Here is a 20,320-nt window from a genome sequence, read left to right on the forward strand (position 1 = left end):
TATTACCACTACTACTACTACTATTACTAATACTACTACTACTACTATTACTACTACTACTACTAATACTATTACTAATACTACTACTACTACTACTACTACTACTACTACTACTACTACTACTACTACTACTACTACTACTACTACTACTACTCTACTACTGCTGCTGCTTTTACTACTACTACTATTACTACTAATAGTAATAATAATACTGTGGTTGTTGTTGTTGCTGCTGCAACTGTTACTATTATTATTAAATTAATATTTTTATTTTTTGGTCATAATTGTTGGAAAAATGTGGCCATGAAAAGTTTCTCATAGATAAGCTTGATATATATAAAAATGCATAAATAGAGAATTACATGCAAGATAAGCTGTTTATCCGCCGACAATTGTCATTGCTATTTGTCGATGGACGACGAGACATTTATTCATTAATCCGTAGCAGCATCTGTTTGTTTTTTTTGTTTGTTTAACTTTCTTTTTAGATGGAATGTTAGTTGTAGATTTCATTTTTGAAAATAGAATTTTTTTTAAGTTTATCTCAAATGAATAGTACGAATGAGAAGTACTCTCTTCAAAATTAGCAGTAAACAAATTAATTGGCATTGACGATTTTCTCTGCGTTTTAGTTTAGTTTTATCTACAAAAATAGATAATTTAAACTTCTGAAAAATTTTTGGAAAAATTTTGTAATTTAATTAAGAAATAAATAATAATTTTTTAAACTTTGTTTTACTTGAAAATATTAAAACAAGTTATAAAATAAGTTAAATATGGCTGGTTCTTGACAAAAATATTCTTTTGTTTCTTTACATCTGTATTTTATAATTAGAAAGACGTCTATTCGGGAGAAATGTTAGAACAGAAGCTTACCAACCTCGTTTTAATAATGGAATCATAAATATTTGATGGTTTAATTCATGAAAAATAGATGCCTAATCTCTCAGAGTGTCGTATTGCAGTGCAAAAAAAACAAGCGACAACACCTTCGAACGCACCTCAGAGTAGTCTCCGTGCACATTTTCATTCATTTCAACCTTGAAAGTCATTTTTAATCGCTGAACTTTTGTTCATATTGGCCAATGAAAGTTATCAAGTGTGAAAGCAGGTGATGTACAGCTGTTTGTAGGAATGGTTTCTTTAAAACTATGCAGTTTTGCAGTTATTGTAATATGAATTAAACATAAAACAAGCATTATTTTTTGGCAAATAACGTCAAAGATATAGAGAGCATAACAACTGAATGCAAACTATTATTCTCCAGGTAGATTCTCTGGAAAATTTAGCTGATTCTGGAATGATAATTTCAAGTACAATTACTGAAAGTTTTGTGCGAGGAAAATATTTGAATTCACAAATATCACTTCCATGTTTTTTCAAAATTTTTACAAAATGGTCGTAAGTTAAATTGATTGATGTATGATAAAATTACATCACCGTGATCGGGTAGTCAAAACATTCATTTGAGTGATTTGAATTACTTTCAAACATTAATGCCAACCAATTTTTTAACCAATTAAAATAAAATTAATTAACGAAATCGATCCCAAACCTTTAAAGAATGAAGTTTAAAAGAAGATTAATTAAATAATTGATGAATGAGATGGCGGACTTGGAAGACAGGATCAATTAGATGGAATCTTTCCAAGATGGACAGCAGCTAAAAAGTCACCGTTACAAACCATTAACTCATTAATTGCACTAATTAGCGCTACAATTACTCAATAATATTAATAGACTCAAAGTCAATGCTCTGTATTAGACGTTGCTACTTGCTATTCCAAATTCAAATGCAAAAAGAATTCCATTTATAATAATAATATGAATTCCTTTGCTTGTATGCGATGCAGATGGTTTCTTAAATGTTTAATTTAATACAATTTAATGTTTGGATGACGATTGAAAAATATAATTAAGTTAAGTGTGCTCTGGTTCAGGTGGTTTTGATGTTAAAAGTTTTGTTCTGACTTTGGAGATAAGTAATAATTTCAGAAATAAATAACTATTTTAGAGATAAAATTTAATCAATACAATTGAAAACAAAATTTACTGACTTTTCAAACATCAACTCAATTAATTTTTTTCTTAATGTTGTTCTTTATATATTTTTTATTTATTAAAGAAATAAATGATTTAACAAAATTTCGGATTAAAATTGAAAAATAAAAATAAAATAAATCTTTTCTCGTTTCAGTCAATGAAATGCGATATAATTTTACAGAACGTAGGTTACAATTTGAAGAAAAATCATAGCCAATAATGGTAGGCCAGCAATCAGCGATTGAGTGAGACATAATTTTTCTGCTACGATTTAAATTGCTCGTGCGTAAATAGTATCATCATACTATCCTCCTAACATCTGCAATTATCATATCACTCTTACTGTCATATATCATCACAGTATCATTAGTATAACTATCGAATTAACATCGTTAACGATTCAATATATGTACCATCACAGTGTTACCACTGTAATCACATCACATTTTACAAAACTTTTACGTGTCATAAGGGATTTTTTAAACTTAAAATAAATTTTCTATGTGATAAATTATTTTTATGTTACTGCTCCAGCCTTACATTATTTATAACTAACTCAGATTGAAGTTACAAAAACTACAACAACGTACATAAGTGTTCCATAATCACATAGACGAAATTTAAATTGTTCAATTAAATTTACAAACTCGAAACGTGCGCGAGACGCAAACGTGCAGACGTTGTGGTGGCGACTGCAAGTGCTTTAACTTTTTAATTGCATTCTTTCACAACAACATTTAATATGCCTAATTTAAAGCATATATATATATATATGTTGGTAATAGACCATAATTTTTACAATATTCTATAAATTCTACCGAATGTTTGGCGTTAATATGTTTGTAGTTCGTTTTTTCGATTTTTCTCACTAAAGTTTTTTGGTGAACGTTTAGTTTATTAAAATTCAAAATAAACTTATTTTTCGAGTTCATGCCACAAATAAGGCCATATTTCGATTCCGAATGAATCATCGTCAGTGCTCCTTGTTTAAATTTAAATTTTTCTAAATGTTACGACATAAGAAATTCTAAAGTTTTTGCCAAAAATGTATGAATTTAAAACCTGACACCTAATTCGCATCAAAGTTCAATTTTACAACACCAAAGTTAATTTTTACAACGTCAAAGTTAATCTTGACAAAGTCAATATTTCCCTATATATACAACAAGGAGCACTGACGATGATTCATTCGGAATCGAAATATGGCCTTATTTGCAGCATGAATTCGAAAAATAAGTTTATTTTGAATTTTAGTTTATTTTATTGAATTTTAGTTTAGTTTATTATAGTTTGGCAAAAACTTTAGAATTTCTTATGTCGTAACATTTAGAAAAATTTAAATGAATTCGAAAAATAAGTTTATTTTGAATTTTAATAAACTAAACGTTCACCAAAAAACTTTAGTGAGAAAAATCAAAAAAACGAACTACAAACATATTAACGCCAAACATTCGGTAGAATTTATAGAATATTGTAAATATATATATATATATATATATATATAACTAAACATATATACATATATATAGACATATATATGCATTATATATGAAAATATATGTCTGTATTCAAGAACAATCTGCGACAATTAATTTCAACATGTTATTTCCATTCCTTAATATCTGCCATGTTAGTCGGACTGAGAAGTTGCAACTGTGAATCTGGGCATCTGGTGTGCCGCACGTGATTGGCTGGAATCTTTTTGCTTGCGATTCCACTCACGGCGGCAACAGGACCAGACGCTTCAACCGTCTACACTCCCTTCGAGTCGACGTGGTTCAAAGTCTGGGTGAACGAATGTTTAGTCAAACTAGGAAGGCGTTCTTACATACACACAAAATTTAAATTTTTCTAAATGTTACGACATAAGAAATTCTAAAGTTTTTGCCAAAAATGTATGAATTTAAATTAGCAAATAACAAATAAATTAGTAAAATTATAATTTTAAAAAATTGTTTAAAAAACAAACGCAAAATTTTGTCAGAAAAATTTGTTTGAAAACTAACTTTATAAATTTTTTTTCTGAAGGTTTTTCAACGAGAACAAAAAAATGACTAATACTTTAATTAAATTTGCTCAATTTGCAAGGAACGTGTTTATGAAATTTCGCAAATGTGTGATTTATATGATAATTTTATTTGCCTTGGGGAAACATTACCACTAGGAGAAAACCTGATAAATTCATTACTCAATCCCCTTATAACTCAATTGTTTCTATTGGAAACGTGAATGTACAATAAATAAACGAACAAAAATTGAATAATTTTTTTAAAATAAAAAACATAAAGTATAAATATACAATTAATTCAATTGAACAACAAAAAATATGTAACAATTCATCAACAGAGACTGATTTCAACAAGATTTTTCAGGCTAATGTTATTTCACAATGAAATTTAAAATAACGGAGGACTAGAATCATGGGCAGAACTTCAAAGTATATTTGTAAGTTCATTAAATTTTGAAAACTTTTCCATTTTTTCCATTCAATATCAAAAAATATTTATGATAAAAATTGAATCAAAAGTGGTATTTTAGAAGCTTTTCAAAAACAGTATAACGTAAATGACCAATGCATTTAATTAAATTTTAATTGAAATTTTTTTTAAGATTAATGTGTAAGCCAGCAGCAAAAGCAACATGTAATGAAATGTTTATACATGCAGAGGAATAATATATCTGATATTTTATTTCATTTGCAGAAAGGAAATGAAACAATTTATCATTATTTAGATGCATGCATATATATTAAATGACCATATTAGAGCCATATACAAAACGGCTATCATAGCCTCACCGCTGACCATCATAACTACAACTTCGTGGCTTCTTAATAAATGATAATTATTATTAATGAAACAACAAAGAAACAATACAAATTTCATTAACTTTATCATCTTCACCGTGTCTATCTACGTATTATTGGTTGCAAAATTAAAACTATGATATGAATTAGCTTAGATTTTAGGTATTTCAAATTAAATGAATCTTTGTTTGAATAAAAATACATCAGAATGATTGAAGTATCAAATCAAATGTTGAATTTTAATCAATTTCAAAACGCAGCTGGGATCATAAAACTGACTAATCCATCTTTGACATTATTTTACTTTTTATCTCATATATTCATTCAAGTTGTACAATATTAATAGAGCTTCTTAATCAACCTTTTTTGTTTAAAAAATTTATACCTGGTGCAGAACATTTTATCATCGTAACCGCTGTAACCTTATTGCAATATCAAATGAATGAATCAGTTTCTTTTTTAAATTACTGATGTTTAAATAAGTTTGAAATGTTTAGTGAAATGGAAGTATGAAAATGGTAATCACTTAACAATCATTAATATATCAATAATTTTAATCTTCCAAATCCCTATCATCTATATATCATTATCAAATTTTTTATCATCGTAGAATTTCTCATATCATCCATATATCTTCATCGAAGTCAACATCATCTATGTATCATCATTCATATCTACATCCTCTGCACTCATAATCCAATTTTCATCATTCATGATACTTATCATCCAAATCATCATCACCCATATATCATCATCTCTCTAATCTGCGTCATCTATATATCATCATCAAAATCCACATTATCTATATATCATAACCCATATATCATCATCTGTATATCATCATCAAAATCAGCATCATTCCCCACAACTAAATCATACTTAAATTATCTTCCAAATAACGTCATCATTAGTCTATCATCTTTGAAATTTTTTTTTCATCTTCATTCAAATACCGTCATACATATATTATCCTTTAAATTCTCGTTATCCATACATCATCGTCCAAATCTTCATCACCACCGTTCAAACCATCGCGATAATGATTCGTCATTCTTTCATTTAATTCAATTAAACTTTAAAATAACAATCTGGTAAGTTTTTTATTCAGAATTAAATTTTCTAGGAACAAATAAATGAGGCACTTTATAATCTGAAGAAAATTATAATAATCATCTTCTTTTCTTCTATATTTCAATTCCAATGTGAAGAATCTTAAAGGGAAAAATTAAATTAAATTAATCTCCCTGATGCGGAATTAACGCTCATACATTTTTTTTTACAAGATGGATTCTTTTTTTTTTATTTTGAATGACTTCATATTTTGAGATTATGATGCCGTGAAAAATTGTGGCAATGAAGTCAATCGATGACGATGATAATGATAATGACGATGATGACGACGACGGTGATGACGATGATGATTAGGAAAAGAAGGATGACGCTGATGATTATAATGACGTCAAGGGCACGTGAAAATTGTACACATTGTTCGGTTCAATTAGATATTTTTGCGTTTCCGTTTAGTTTTGCACATGGGTAGGTGGGTAAATAACTGTATAAATATTTAAATATATATATATATAATTTAAATTTATATATTTATTTGTTCATTAATTGTCGTTGTCAATATAAACATCATCTTTTAATCATGTCAGAGCTGTTAATTTCTAATGTCATCATCATACAATTCCCGCTATTTTCACCACAACAACAATTACTACTACTACCTCCAGCAGCACTTACCACACCACGACCAGCGCCAGCCACAAACAATCGCAACGCCAACGAAAATGTGCAGGGCAGTAAATACAACGATGACATAATGTGCCTGCCAACAGTTCGACTCACGGAGTATAACAACAACAAAAAACATCAACAACAACAAACATTAACAACAATTGCAGTAACAACAACAACAGTTGCACCATCAACAACAACGTCAACAACAACAATCACAACAAAAGAACAATTATAAAGGTCTCATTAAGCATAACAAAGGCCGTTAAAAAGTGGCAAAATAATAATATTATTATTTTTTTACTATTTTTTTAAATCTTAATAACTAGTTGATTAATCTTTTAATTAATTTTTTTGTATATTCAAAATTAAAACTTCTATTTATTTCACAATTTGTTTAATTTGATAATTTTTTAACTAATCGAAATGACATGAGCATCAACTTTTTTGCAAGGAATCGATCGATATTTCAAAAAGAACACTTTGTAAAAACTAGCAAAAAAATAATTATGTACTAAATATTTTACCAACAACAATCCCAACAGCAATAGCATCAATAACAGCAACAACTACGACAACAACACTAACAAAACAACGACGCTGTGAGAGCGTGCAATTGATGTGCCGCAATAAAATTTACAAGAAAGACACAAGTTGTTGATTAGAACGAAGCAGGATAACTCAATTACTGTTGCACTCTTGTTTATGCTGTCTCCTTTCTCCTTCATCATTATGTTGATTGCTGCTGTTGCTGTTGCAACCGCAACTGCAACCAGCAGCTGCAGCTGTTGCTCTTGTTGTTTTTTCTGTGGTGTGGTTTTCATTGCCGTGATTGCTGTAGTTATGGTCGTGTTGCTAATATTACTGTCATTTGGTTTAGTTTGGAGTTAATGTAACCAATGAGTTGAAACTGTAAAAATTCTTAATGCTTTTTGTTAGAGTTTTAAAATTGCTTTCCAAGAAATGAGACTTTGTCATTAATATTGCGTTTGTTTTTCATGCTTTTTGTAACGTTGTTGTTGTTGTTTCTGTTGTATCTGTTGTTGTTTTTGTTATTGTTGCTATTGCTGTTATGGTTACTGTTGTTGTTGTAGATAACAATGATGAAACAGCAGCAACAACAAAAGCATCAAAAACAACAACATCAATCTCAACTACAATTAGTCAAAAATCATTATTGGCTATGACAATAAAAACAAATATCCTTGATTTTTTTATATAGCTTCGCTGTTGTTTTTATCATTTGTTGTTGTGATAATGTTGAAGATTTTGTTGTTGTTAATGTTGTTGCTGCAGTGTTGTTATTGCTGCGTTGTTGTTGTTGTTAGTGAGTGCAGTGGTCGTGTGGTTTTCCATATGAAAAATGAGGCTGAATTTGATGAGATTTTCAAAGTCATTGCTGGTGCGTTATAAACATGTTGATGTTGTGGTTGTTTGTTGTTGTTGTTTTTGTTTTTGTTTGATTTTTAGTGTTTACGTTGTTGATGTTGTCGTTTGATGTAATCTTGTTTCTGTTTTTGTTGATTTTTTGATTTGTTTGTTATTTTTGATTATGTGATTGCTAATATAACGTAGTTTTTGATGATGTTGTTAATGATAATGCAGTCGTTGTTATTTGTCTTATTTTGCAGTTGTTTAAGTAGTTGATGAATTTGTGGTTGTGGTTGGTTTTCGATACTGCTTCTGCTATTACTGCTGCTGCTGATTTCGTGATTCTTGCTTCTACAAATTCAAATGTTTTCGGGGAAATGAGAAACATGCGCTGCGCGTCCTCCGTTCATCTCATATCTATTCTATACTGATTGTATGCCGTTTTTGCTGTCGTTGTTGTCATTTTGTTGTTTTTGCTGTTGTTGTTTTTGTCGTTGATGCTGCTGCTGTTGTTGTTGCTGTTGTATTGTTGATGCTGTTGTTGTTGTTTTTGTTGCTACTGTTGTTGTTGTTGCTGCTGCTGTTGTTGTATCATTGTTGGCGTTGTATGGTTAGTGCTGTTGTATGATTGTATGTTATTGTATTGTTGCATGATGTTGTATGGTTGTTACTCTTGTATAGTTGTTGCTGTTGTACGATGGTTTTACGATGGCGAGTGTTAAAAAGAAACACTTAAATGATAACTAACAACTAACTTTGCGTGCCTATGGCCACTAACCATACATCAGTCACCCGAGATGTGATGCCTGTCTGCTGTAGGTACGTGGGACTTAGCTTTGTGGAAGAACCCAGATTTGTTATCAATGTACGAACACGCAAAGTTTGGGATGTTGGTTTTGGAATATGGTAAATTGATTAGAAAAAATATGCTGGCCTTTTAAACACACTGATCGAGAATTTTTTCAACTCTCAATATTTGTACTCTAACTTATGCAAAAACATAACTCATATTGGCTGTTATTTGCAAATGATTGGCTTAACTTACAAAAAGGCTGTTCGAATGAATAATTTCATAAAAAAAAATTTTATATATAGGGATGAAAAATGGAGTGACCGAAAAAATGGCTGAAGTGAAAGAAGATGGAAAGAATGAGAAAATAATTTGATATAAAAAGAATGAATGAAAGATATGAATAAAGGAGAGAATTGGATGTAAGCTCATTTCTGAGTGGTGGTCATCTTGATTTGTGGTAGGAACTTCGTTGTCTCTCTTGATCGGTCGTGTATCAAAGAATCAATTTAGTGCACGGATTTAAAGAAAAACAATGACGGCAAGGTTGCTCGGGAAGTGGATTCTAACTTTGATACGTGTGTGCGTGTGTGTGTGCGTGTGTGTACGTGTGTGTGTAGACGTGTGTGTTTGTGTGTATGTGTTGCATCAACAACCTCATTACCGAAACAACAACATCAACAACAAGCTGACAGTAACAACAACCTTGATAAAAACAACAATGCAATAAAACCGCAATGCAACATAATACAACAATACAACATATCAATAGCAACACATCTGACAATACAACTACAACAATAACAACAATAACAACAACATAACAACAACAACGCAACAACAGCCAGCCATCAATCCAAAGGATTACTCAACCAACATAAACTTCATTTGCGATAAAATTTAAATTAAAACTCATCAAAAACCAACAAAAACAATAAAAAAAACTCTTTCAGCAAAAGGCGATAAAAAATAAATTGAAATGAAAACCGCGTGTTTTTCTCTTTGCCAGCTTCGCAATGGAAACAGCCTGCTTGGAAAATTGTAATAAAAATCAAATCCTCAACAAATAAACTTGAATCCCAAACATAATCTTCATCAACCATTCCAGTTACACCACTTTCCATATATATATATAACATTAATGCACCAAATATAATACGCCACATACAGCGTACCCCAGATGGTAAGTTATAGAATCACAAACGCCCCACAACACTGTTTGTTTCAAACGTCAAACATAGACATAAAATGTTATACGGATGTGCTTGTTCAAAAGAGTTATTTAAGGATAGGAAATAAAATTTTCAGTAACGAGTTGTTTATTCAAATTGCACTTAATTTTACGTCAGCTCGTGAACGACGTGATGGAAACCTTTTGGAATGTTATCTTGTTCATAAAATCTTGTTCACCCAGTGGTTCTTTGTTTACGCATTCTTCAATTATCGTGTTCATCGATTGTTGTTTACCCAGTTGTTTGTTGTTCACCCGTTCTTTAATATGGATTTGACTTTCGTTTGTAGATTTTTCAATAAGTCGTTTGTTTGTTCGTTTTCATGCTCTTCAAACTAGTGTCGTTAGTTTATACATGCGATATGTTGTTCAACAAGTCGTTTGCTTGATGTTAATCTCTTAGTTTTTGTTACATCGTTCAACATCAAATAAGTGGTCTATTCGTTTTTGTTCATTCATTCGTTAATTTATTTGTTTTTTTTTTATTTAATCGCCTGTTCATCTGTTCATTCATTCATTCATTCATTCATTCATTCATTCATTCATTCATTCATTCATTCAATCATTCATTCAATCATTCATTCTTTCAACTTTTCGTTCGTTCGTTCGTTCATTGGTTGGCATCGTGCATTTGAGATCAATTACCTAGGACTTTCTCGCATTCATCCCTCTATAAATCTTGCACACATGCACTTAAATAACATCTCTTCCTCTGCCTCCATGTCCTTATGTATTTTTCTATAGGATTTTATATAATTGCCAATGTTTCTCTGAGTTTGTTGACGTTTCAACTTATGCGTCTGTACGTTTTGCTGCTTGTCCTTCTGAGTTTTAATTGCGTGAGTGAATGTACATGTAAATAATAATTGAACATTTCTGAAAATTTTTGAACACTACACGCAGATGATTTCCAGCGTCAAGTCTGTCGTTTGTGTGTGCATCTGGTCAGTGCTGACTGTTATGTGGATGTTGCAGTTTGCAAGTGTCTGTGAAGGGGGGGGGGGGTTAAATATTTTATTGCAAAGTATTCGCCGCAACTGTTGTAAGATTTTGTAAAGGTCCAGTAAATATGCTGCTTAAATAACATGACTGTTAACATCTTCAAAGGAGCATTGAACACACCAACAGGAACGAAAAAAAAACATAAGCAAGGATATGAAAGAGAGAGGCAGCTGAAGTTGAGGGAGGGGCGGGTCACACATTGCCAAGCCTTCCTGCTGCCTATACTCCAATGCTACCCAATGCTCAATGAATGTCATCTTCATGTATGACAATGAAAAATCACATCTACAATCATGTGTTAAATTACGTATTGTGCATTTTACATAATATGATTTAATATATGTTATTTAACATTTATTTAACATTTATTTCGAATATCTGAAAGATACCGAGATTGCAATTATAGCAACTCAACTTTACCTGTAAAGCAATCGTAAAACATTCGTGAACATGTGATTCACATAAGAAAGAATAAAAATATAAGAATGTACTCATGTCTCATTGTCGATCAGCCAGCTGCACAAACGTATGGTAGTTTTGGATCATACAAACGATCCAAAAACATTACTTTGTTCGACACACACAAACTTGTACACAACCAAAACAATACCACATATACGCATCCTTTCACAAAATTTCACATGTTTAAATTTAGAAAAATATGTCCATGCATGAACAAATTTGTTTTACATTTTATTAAACCCTCGCGTATAAATACAAAAAGAATAAAAATACGAACATGTACAAAAGCGAACATGTACGTCACGTACAAACATCTACAAAACAAACATGTATGTACAGATACATACATACACAACACAAACAAGTGCGTACAGATTCGAACATGTACAAATACGAATATGAGCAAATACAAAAAACACGAAAATAACACAAACGAACATGAAAATAATACAAATGAAAAAGGCGTAGGACACGCGCTAGTAAAGAGAGAAATGTAGACGGAGAGAGGGGGGAAGAGAGAGAGACATAGAAAGGAAAGGTTAGCCGGTATTTGTCATTAGTTATTTTTGTCTCAATGGTCCAGCATCTGTCTTCATCTTTCTACGACATTCTTGACGGTCTGCTTTAGTCCAACGCAAACAATTTCATTCTATTTATTTATTTATTTCCCTTTCTCTTTTCTTACTCCTTTTTATTATTACCTATGTTTGCTATTTCGTACGTGCTTGTTCTCATTCTATTATTCTAATTGCTCGGAAGAGCAAATAATTGTTTGCGCAAAGCTGAATAACAAACTGAATTTATTTATATTTAGTAGGATTCCCAAAAACTTGTACGTTTGTTATGTTGTTTATGTAAATATATACACTTATATATAGTGCATGTATAATATATATATATATATATATATATATATATATATATATATATATATATAATACTTATATGTATATGTTTGTGTGTGTAGGTCCTATTCATATTTTTTATAAATTAAACAACATTGGTGGTTTTCCAAGATATTGAAAAAGCAGAAATAAAAATATTTTTTGCACCATTATTCCTGAAATATTTAACACGATTTCTTTGATTTTTTTTAAATCAACTAATCTTTCTTCAAAAAATATTTTCTTACGGAAATTTAAGAAATGTTTTATTCAGTTTTACATCAAACTGTTCAGCTAGTCACACATTGTCAAGAAAGTTCATGAGCAGATTCATGGAATGAGCGACTACTGTTGTCATTTAGTAGAAGAAATCATTCAATTTCAGAAATGAAACAATTTTTTGGATTAAAATACTAAATTGGACAATCGAAATAACACAATTTGTAATTTCTTATTTTGTGGAATCAAGTTTTATTGGAATAGATTTTAAATTTTAAAAAATTTTTTATATTGTTTGAGAACTAAAATATTTTATATATAAATATATACAAATAATAATAATATTTATTTATTCATTCATTCATATAATCTAAATAAACCTATCTTCATCTGTAATACCCCGTAAAAATGAATATAATGAATGAATCCTTCGCAATTTTATTTCAAAAACATCCTCACACTACATATTTTTCATTTACAAATTTTTTAATTTCCTGCGACCATTTGTACGAATTTAATAACTTTTATTTCTTAATAACGTTTTTCAGCAGTTATAAATTTGAATGAGTATGGCTTCCGGGAGGATTTTAATAAAAATTTACAGACAAGGAACAAACAAGCGTAAGTAACAACATCAACAACACTCAACAAGTTTGACAGCAACACTCGACCACAAAACCAGTATAAACGAATCATAATTCAGCAACAAAACAACAAAATTTAAATTAATGAATAAATTATTTAAATACATTAATGAATAAATAAATAAATAAACAAATAAATAAATAAACATTTCAAACAATTCCCACACCAAACTTAAACCTTCAAACAATGCTTTAGAGAATAGAATCAACCACATCAACATGCTTGCAACTTCACCTGCAACATTACTGGCAGCACGTGTTGATGCAATATATTAACAGGTAAATAACATGACACACGGTGAAAAACTGAAATATATAAAAAGTGCGTTAAAACCTGGAAAAATTATAACTACACTGGTTTAAAGTATGGATGATTTTATAACTTTCTATAATGACAAAAAATGGTATTGATGTTGATTTTAAATTTTTTAAATAATACGGCAACATGCTTACTTAATAATATTTTATTGTAAATAGAACTTATAAACACATTTTAACATAAAAAAAAAACAAAAGTTCATCGTTACAAGTAGCACCACACAATAACACAAAACACACAACAAAAACACACAACAACAACATACAACAACCCACAACATCACACAACAACACACGGCACACCTTGAACTTGTGGACATCATAAACATGACAGCAATTAATATAACGCAGGCGGATGTGTCTAAATGTCAGCCGTTAAAAAGCGACTGGTCAAAACAGTCAGCTTGTTGCTGCAACGTATACATAGAGATGAACTAACAAAGCGTACATATTTTTTATATAAATATATACATACATACAAACAAACATACATACATACATAGTACATGCATGCATGAATACAAAAATGCATGCTTGCATGTATATATGTATAATGCTTGCATACGTAAATGCTTACTTACATACAGATGAAGTGCATACAAAACAACCATAATAATGTATTTAATATAATATAACTAATTCATCTGTGAAAATATTGTAAAATGTTTTTAGGATATTTCACCGTAAAATTTTTTTACTTAGTTTAAGACATGAAGTTAGCGTTGATGGAGGAATAGAAATTCTGGAAAAAATTGAAAATGGTTCCTAAAAAATGAACGTACAAAAGCTTCGTACGCACATGTGTATACAAATATACATACATAAAAACCAACAATAAGTCATACAAACATACAGAAATTTGCATTTACAATCGTGTATTGTGTATGTATGTATACAGTATAGTTTACGGAGAGAGAATGTTTGAACATACTAACGAATGCACAGCGCATATTCAAACAAAGCAATATGAAAATTGTACAACGACGAAAAATATTTTATTGAATTAAAAGGCACAATAATGAAAACGTCGCTAATTGAATAAATAAAATTACTTTCGGAAAAAATATTCAAAAACGACCGTGCACAAAAAAAAATTTTTTTGATGTTTTGTAGCTTTTGAAAGAATTTTTAGACGTTGCTACATTGAAAACGACAAAAGGCTTTCCATACCTCTGCTAATTCCTGTTTCACCTTTCAGTTCATGAAATTTCAACTCACTAGAAATATATCTAAGCCCCGTTAAGAAGCAATTATATTTGATTTCGGCTACCTAAGAAAACATTTTATCAAACAATTTCAACGTCGAAGAATGTTTCAAAAGCAAAACCGAAGTCTATTGAATGCTAGATTTCTGACATAAAACTTGAAATCGTTTATAAATAAAATTAAACTAACATAAATTTAATAATACAAATTAAAATATTTTGTACTTAAACAAATCCCAACAGCAAGCACACTGATGCAAGACATCATGCAACATTAACAATGCAATAAGGGCGGAGTTAACAAATAACAAACGTGTAATAAAAATGTCCATCAAGCAATCATTTAAATTTAATTTAACCACTTTACCAATTTTGACAATACCTTTTTCTAATTGGAGTGAGTGAAATTAGATTGATGTTGCGCTGAGAGGAAAGAAGTCAGTTGAATTTTAGTTCGGAGTGCAATTTGTGGAGCACTGGACTGAAGTGGATGAGACTTGACAATTTACTGATCAAATGTCAATGCTTTAAATTGCTTGCTTTCATGGATGAATGGATGGATGGATAGAAGGATTGATAAATGGATGGACAGATTTATTTTTTGGTGAATGGATGGATGGATGAATGGATAGATAGATAGATGAATACATGCATTCTTGAGTGCATGGATGCAAATTTTTTAATGGATAGACCAAAAACTATTACAATTTTTTATTGGTTTATTTAATTTAAGAAGTTTTTGAACAAAAAAAGCTATGAAAATGAAACGTGCATGAATTTTAAAAAATATGAAAAAATATTATTGTAGAAATGGTGATTTCTTGAGAAGTTTGGTACATGAGTAGTACATAAAGAAAGGTCATACTTCCTAGAGGGCAACAAGAGGTCAAACAGGGGTCACCTTCCCAGGGGTCACTTTCACATCAGTTCACACTTCATCGTCATCATTTTCATCATCATCAGTCAGTAAAGATACAAGTGAATAAATGAAAAAACGAATGAGTGTAATTATGACTAAATAATAAAACAACCAGACAGGAAAAAAATGAAACTTAAAAAAAAACAAATTATTTAAATTTATTTAATTGAATGATTAACCAAATAGTTACATGAATAAATAAATGAAATGAATAGATTAGATTATTGTCGACACAAAATATTCGAGTTAATATTTCAAAGAAGCATTCAGAAAAACAATATAGAGGCAAGGTTACATTCAATAATGTTTATTAAAATGGGGAATATTGGTTGCGAGACGAGACATATTGCAGTGCTGAGCAGGAAGTGTGGATGATGGTGCGACCGGCGATATAATTCAGCTGCCTTCCTCGCTTCAACGTTTTGTCATCCGCCCGGCCGTTTTTGTCATCTGCTTTCCACTTTTATTAGTTTTTAGGTTGATATTATTCAGAATATGATTTGCCTAGTTTTGTTTTTCAATTACTGAAAATGACTATCAAAATGCTTTTGTTTGAACATTTTGAAGATGTTTTGATTGAATTATATTGTTTATTAAAATACTACACAAGCGATTAATTCTATAAATCAAGTAATTAATTGAAACACATGTTTAGAATACTATAAACTGCAAACGAACAGCAAACTTGAAGGAAGTGGATAACTGCAACAGTGAAACATAGGCAGGCATCAACGCGAGGCAATATTTCATATTTATAAATAAACACGAACGTACTCACAAACCAAAAGAATGCAATAACATTAAGTGATCTCTTTGTTAGAAAAACTAAAACGCATAATTTTTTTCGTCGTTTTTAGTAATATTTTAAATATTTGTGCAACTTTGCTGAGCATGTTATCATTGTTTAAATAATCCCAAAATTATTGTCGTTTCATATTAATGCTGATTTAAAAATGTTCATCGATTCGAGCAAAAGTTATTGGAACAGATTAATAAAAGTAGTTGGCAGATCTCAGCGGCGTTTGGTTACAGCGTACCTACCTATTTGTCCATTTGGATTGAAGCAAAAATAATTTTGATAGTGTTTTTCAACAAAATTTCGTCTTTGAAAAACCGTGAAGGTTTACTTTTGCTGAGTTTATAAAAATCGTCAGTTGCTCGACAAGTCACCAATAATAATCAGAATAGCCTACTAGGCTATGTATTAATATATTGTATTATTTCCAGACAGGCTTCCAATAGTTTGCCGCTATATATTTTTAATACGGAAATGCAAATCAAATTTTTTGACAACTTATATTACCCAGTGTTTGCCATTCATCAACGTCGTTTAAAAACTTACATAACTTCATTTTCATAGATTTTTAAAACAAAGTTTGAACTTTTTGTTTTAACAAATTTTGGTTTCATGGAAAACACGAAAAATTCATCTTCTTTAAAAATTTGCAAACTTTATAAATGTCCATTCCAACATTACCAAAAAACACATGTGTGCAGCGCGTGGAGCTTTCAACATGAAGGTAGAACATCACCTAATGAATCATTTCCATCCATCATTTTTCACTGTGAGTTGGTTGGAGCACATGTTTTTCCACCTTGCTGTATATTAAGGACTCTTTAGCTGAATCTAACCTCACTTGTACTAATATTAAAACAAAACAGTCAAAAATTATTTTATACAACAAGGGTGAAAACAAAAAGATCCAAGATTCCACTGACATATATAATACGATGGTTGACATGGAAACTTCTGACGAATAAATTATTAACACCTACACACACATTAATGCACATGAATATACTTACACACACGCACACATGCACGCACACATATGTGTGTATGTATATATGTGTGCGTGTACGTTAAAGTGACAGATATAGGAAAGAGACAAAGATTAAAAAGATGAAATATTTTCCGAATGCATTTTTAATATCGCAGGGATATGATGAATTAACCTGTCCATTAAAATAATAACATCATTTTCTATATTACCATCATCATTTTGATTTTTGCCATCGCTCCCATCATCATCCTCATTTTCTTCTTCTTCATCATCATCTTTATTCTCATTAACATCTTCATCCTTTTTGTTTTTATTTTTTGTTTGATCATTATTGCCATTACGTCTTTTCCGTTATCATCACATCACCACCATGAATACTCTTGCTACCATCATCGTCATCATCATCATCATGAATACTCTTGCTACCATCATCGTCATCATCATCATCATCTCACCATCATAATTTTCACCATAATCATCACCATCATCATCATTATCATCTTAATAATCATCATCAACATCATTGCATACGTCCTCGCCATCACCATCTCATCATCGTCTTAATGTTAAATATCATCGTTATCATTTTATTGTCATCATTAAGGGCATAACGGACATATTCAAATAAACGTCGTCATCATTATCATCCTATTTATCATCATCATATCCGTATCATCATTATCATCGTCAACATCGTCCTTTTCATTATCATACCTAGTCATCACCCTCATCATTCTACTATATGGTTTTGGTAGGTTTGTTAAATTATGGCTGGTTAACTTGTTAATGAACGATCCTTCATATACTTTTTGGGATATCGAGGGTTTTTGAATTCAGTTTCGTCTCATAAATTCAATATATGAGAACTTTGTAAGAAACTTCAAACCTATTGAAGAAAATAAATTTAGAAAGCATTGCATCACTGGCAGGCAGTTCGCGTGAATAATTGTCAGAAACTACTTTTCATGCATAGGAACTGACTGAAAATATAAAAATTTTAATTCAAGAGGCTAAAAACCCATATTTGAAATTTTAAAATTCACGTCAAGTGCCGAGGAAACAAGAAATCACTAATAATCATCATCTTTATCACTATTACTATTATCATAATTATAACTATAAAGGTCATCCACGTCTTCATCTTAATCACTATCTTCATTATCATCATATCTTAATAAGCATGGTGAAAATGATGACGACAATGAAGATGAATTAATCTGATCGAATGTGTGCGAACGACACGGACTGCATGCGACAGAAACTTGGCATGGAACGCCAAATAATTGAAATGCTGGGTAGGAATTGGATGAAAGTATGAAACAGTGAATTGTGAAGTTGCTGTTGAATAGATGGTTGGTTGGCTGGTTAGTTGGTTGGTTAGTCGGTCGGTTGATTTGTTGGTTGGTTTGTTGCTATACAATGCAGGTTTTCATTAAAACAACAAAATTACAAACATCTAAACATTTTAGTTAATGCTGTTGTTGTGACGGTTATTAGGACGTGGTTACTTCGACTATATGATGTTGTTGATTTGTACTTGAAGTTTTCAAGCAGACTTGCTACAATAATTTCCTTCATACACTCTTGACACCAGCTAGTCAAAGATCCTACACAAAAATGATTCCGAGTCGGTCGGAGTCGGAATTTTTTAAGGAGCCGGAGTGGGATCTTTTGAGGGGCAAGACCGAATATTTTTCATCCGACTCCGACACACCGCAAAAATGTCTCGTTTTGGACGTTTTGGGATTTGAAGAAATGTTTAAATAACATTATCGTTGTGGTCATTACCACTCGGTTAATTTAGGTTTGTTTTTGTTTGTTAGCATTTTTCAAAACTTTTTGTTCAATTACTCATAAAATGTTGAATAGTCTGAATCTTGAATGAACGGTCATAAGGAACAATAAATGAACTGTCAAAGAAATGGATGACTGAATGAATGAATGTATGGATGGATGGATGGTTGTATGGATAAACGAATGGACAAAAAATAAATGAATAAGTAGACAAAGGAATGAATGAATGAACGATGAGAAAATGAAAGAATGAAAGTGGATGGTTGATTGAAAGAATGGGCGGATGAAAGCTGCTTGCGTTTCACGTGCATGAAATGAAATGAAAAGGAAATGAAAGAATGAGGAAAGAAAGAACGGACGGAGAGATGGATGGACGGAGGGATGGATGGATGAAATATCATTTATGAATTAGCGCATTTGTTCATAAAAGAACGATTTATGAGCGTTAGAGTAGAAGAATGGAATAATGAATGACTGAATGAATGCATTAATCAAGAGTTAGGAAGATAAGTAATTGGAAAAATATAATAAATAAACAAAGGAATGAATGATCGGACTAACAAATGAATGAGAATTGGCGAATAATTGTTGAATGAAAAAAGATTGAAAGAATGGATGATTGGAAGAACGAAAGAAAGACAGAAAACTAAATATATTAATGAGTGAGTGATTGATAGCTTAATTCAAATGATAGATAGCATGTAGAGATAATGAATAAATAAAATGAGCGATTGATTGTAGTAGCGAGCGGACGAGTGGATGAATGAAAAGCAAAGAATGACTAGGCATGCAAAGAAAAAATTATTTAAGGTTTAGCCGAGTAAACAATTGAGTCGAGCGAGCGACCTTCCCCTTTTATACACTTACAACTCTGCCACAGCGCCGTTCATGTGCTGTATGTTGTCCTTTCCACTTCGTTTCTTCGATGATTTCATTCAACTATTCGCTTATTTTTGTATCACCATCCAACCTACAAAACTACGCGCATACACTTGTAAGAACGCGTTTGGAGATTGAGATAAATTTTATTTTCCGTTAAAAAACTGATCAAAAAATGTACACACACACACACACACACACACACAAACGAAGTTAGTATAAAATTACTGAC

Source organism: Helobdella robusta, assembly GCF_000326865.2.
Source record: "Helobdella robusta unplaced genomic scaffold HELROscaffold_13, whole genome shotgun sequence".
Taxonomy (NCBI): domain Eukaryota; kingdom Metazoa; phylum Annelida; class Clitellata; order Rhynchobdellida; family Glossiphoniidae; genus Helobdella; species Helobdella robusta.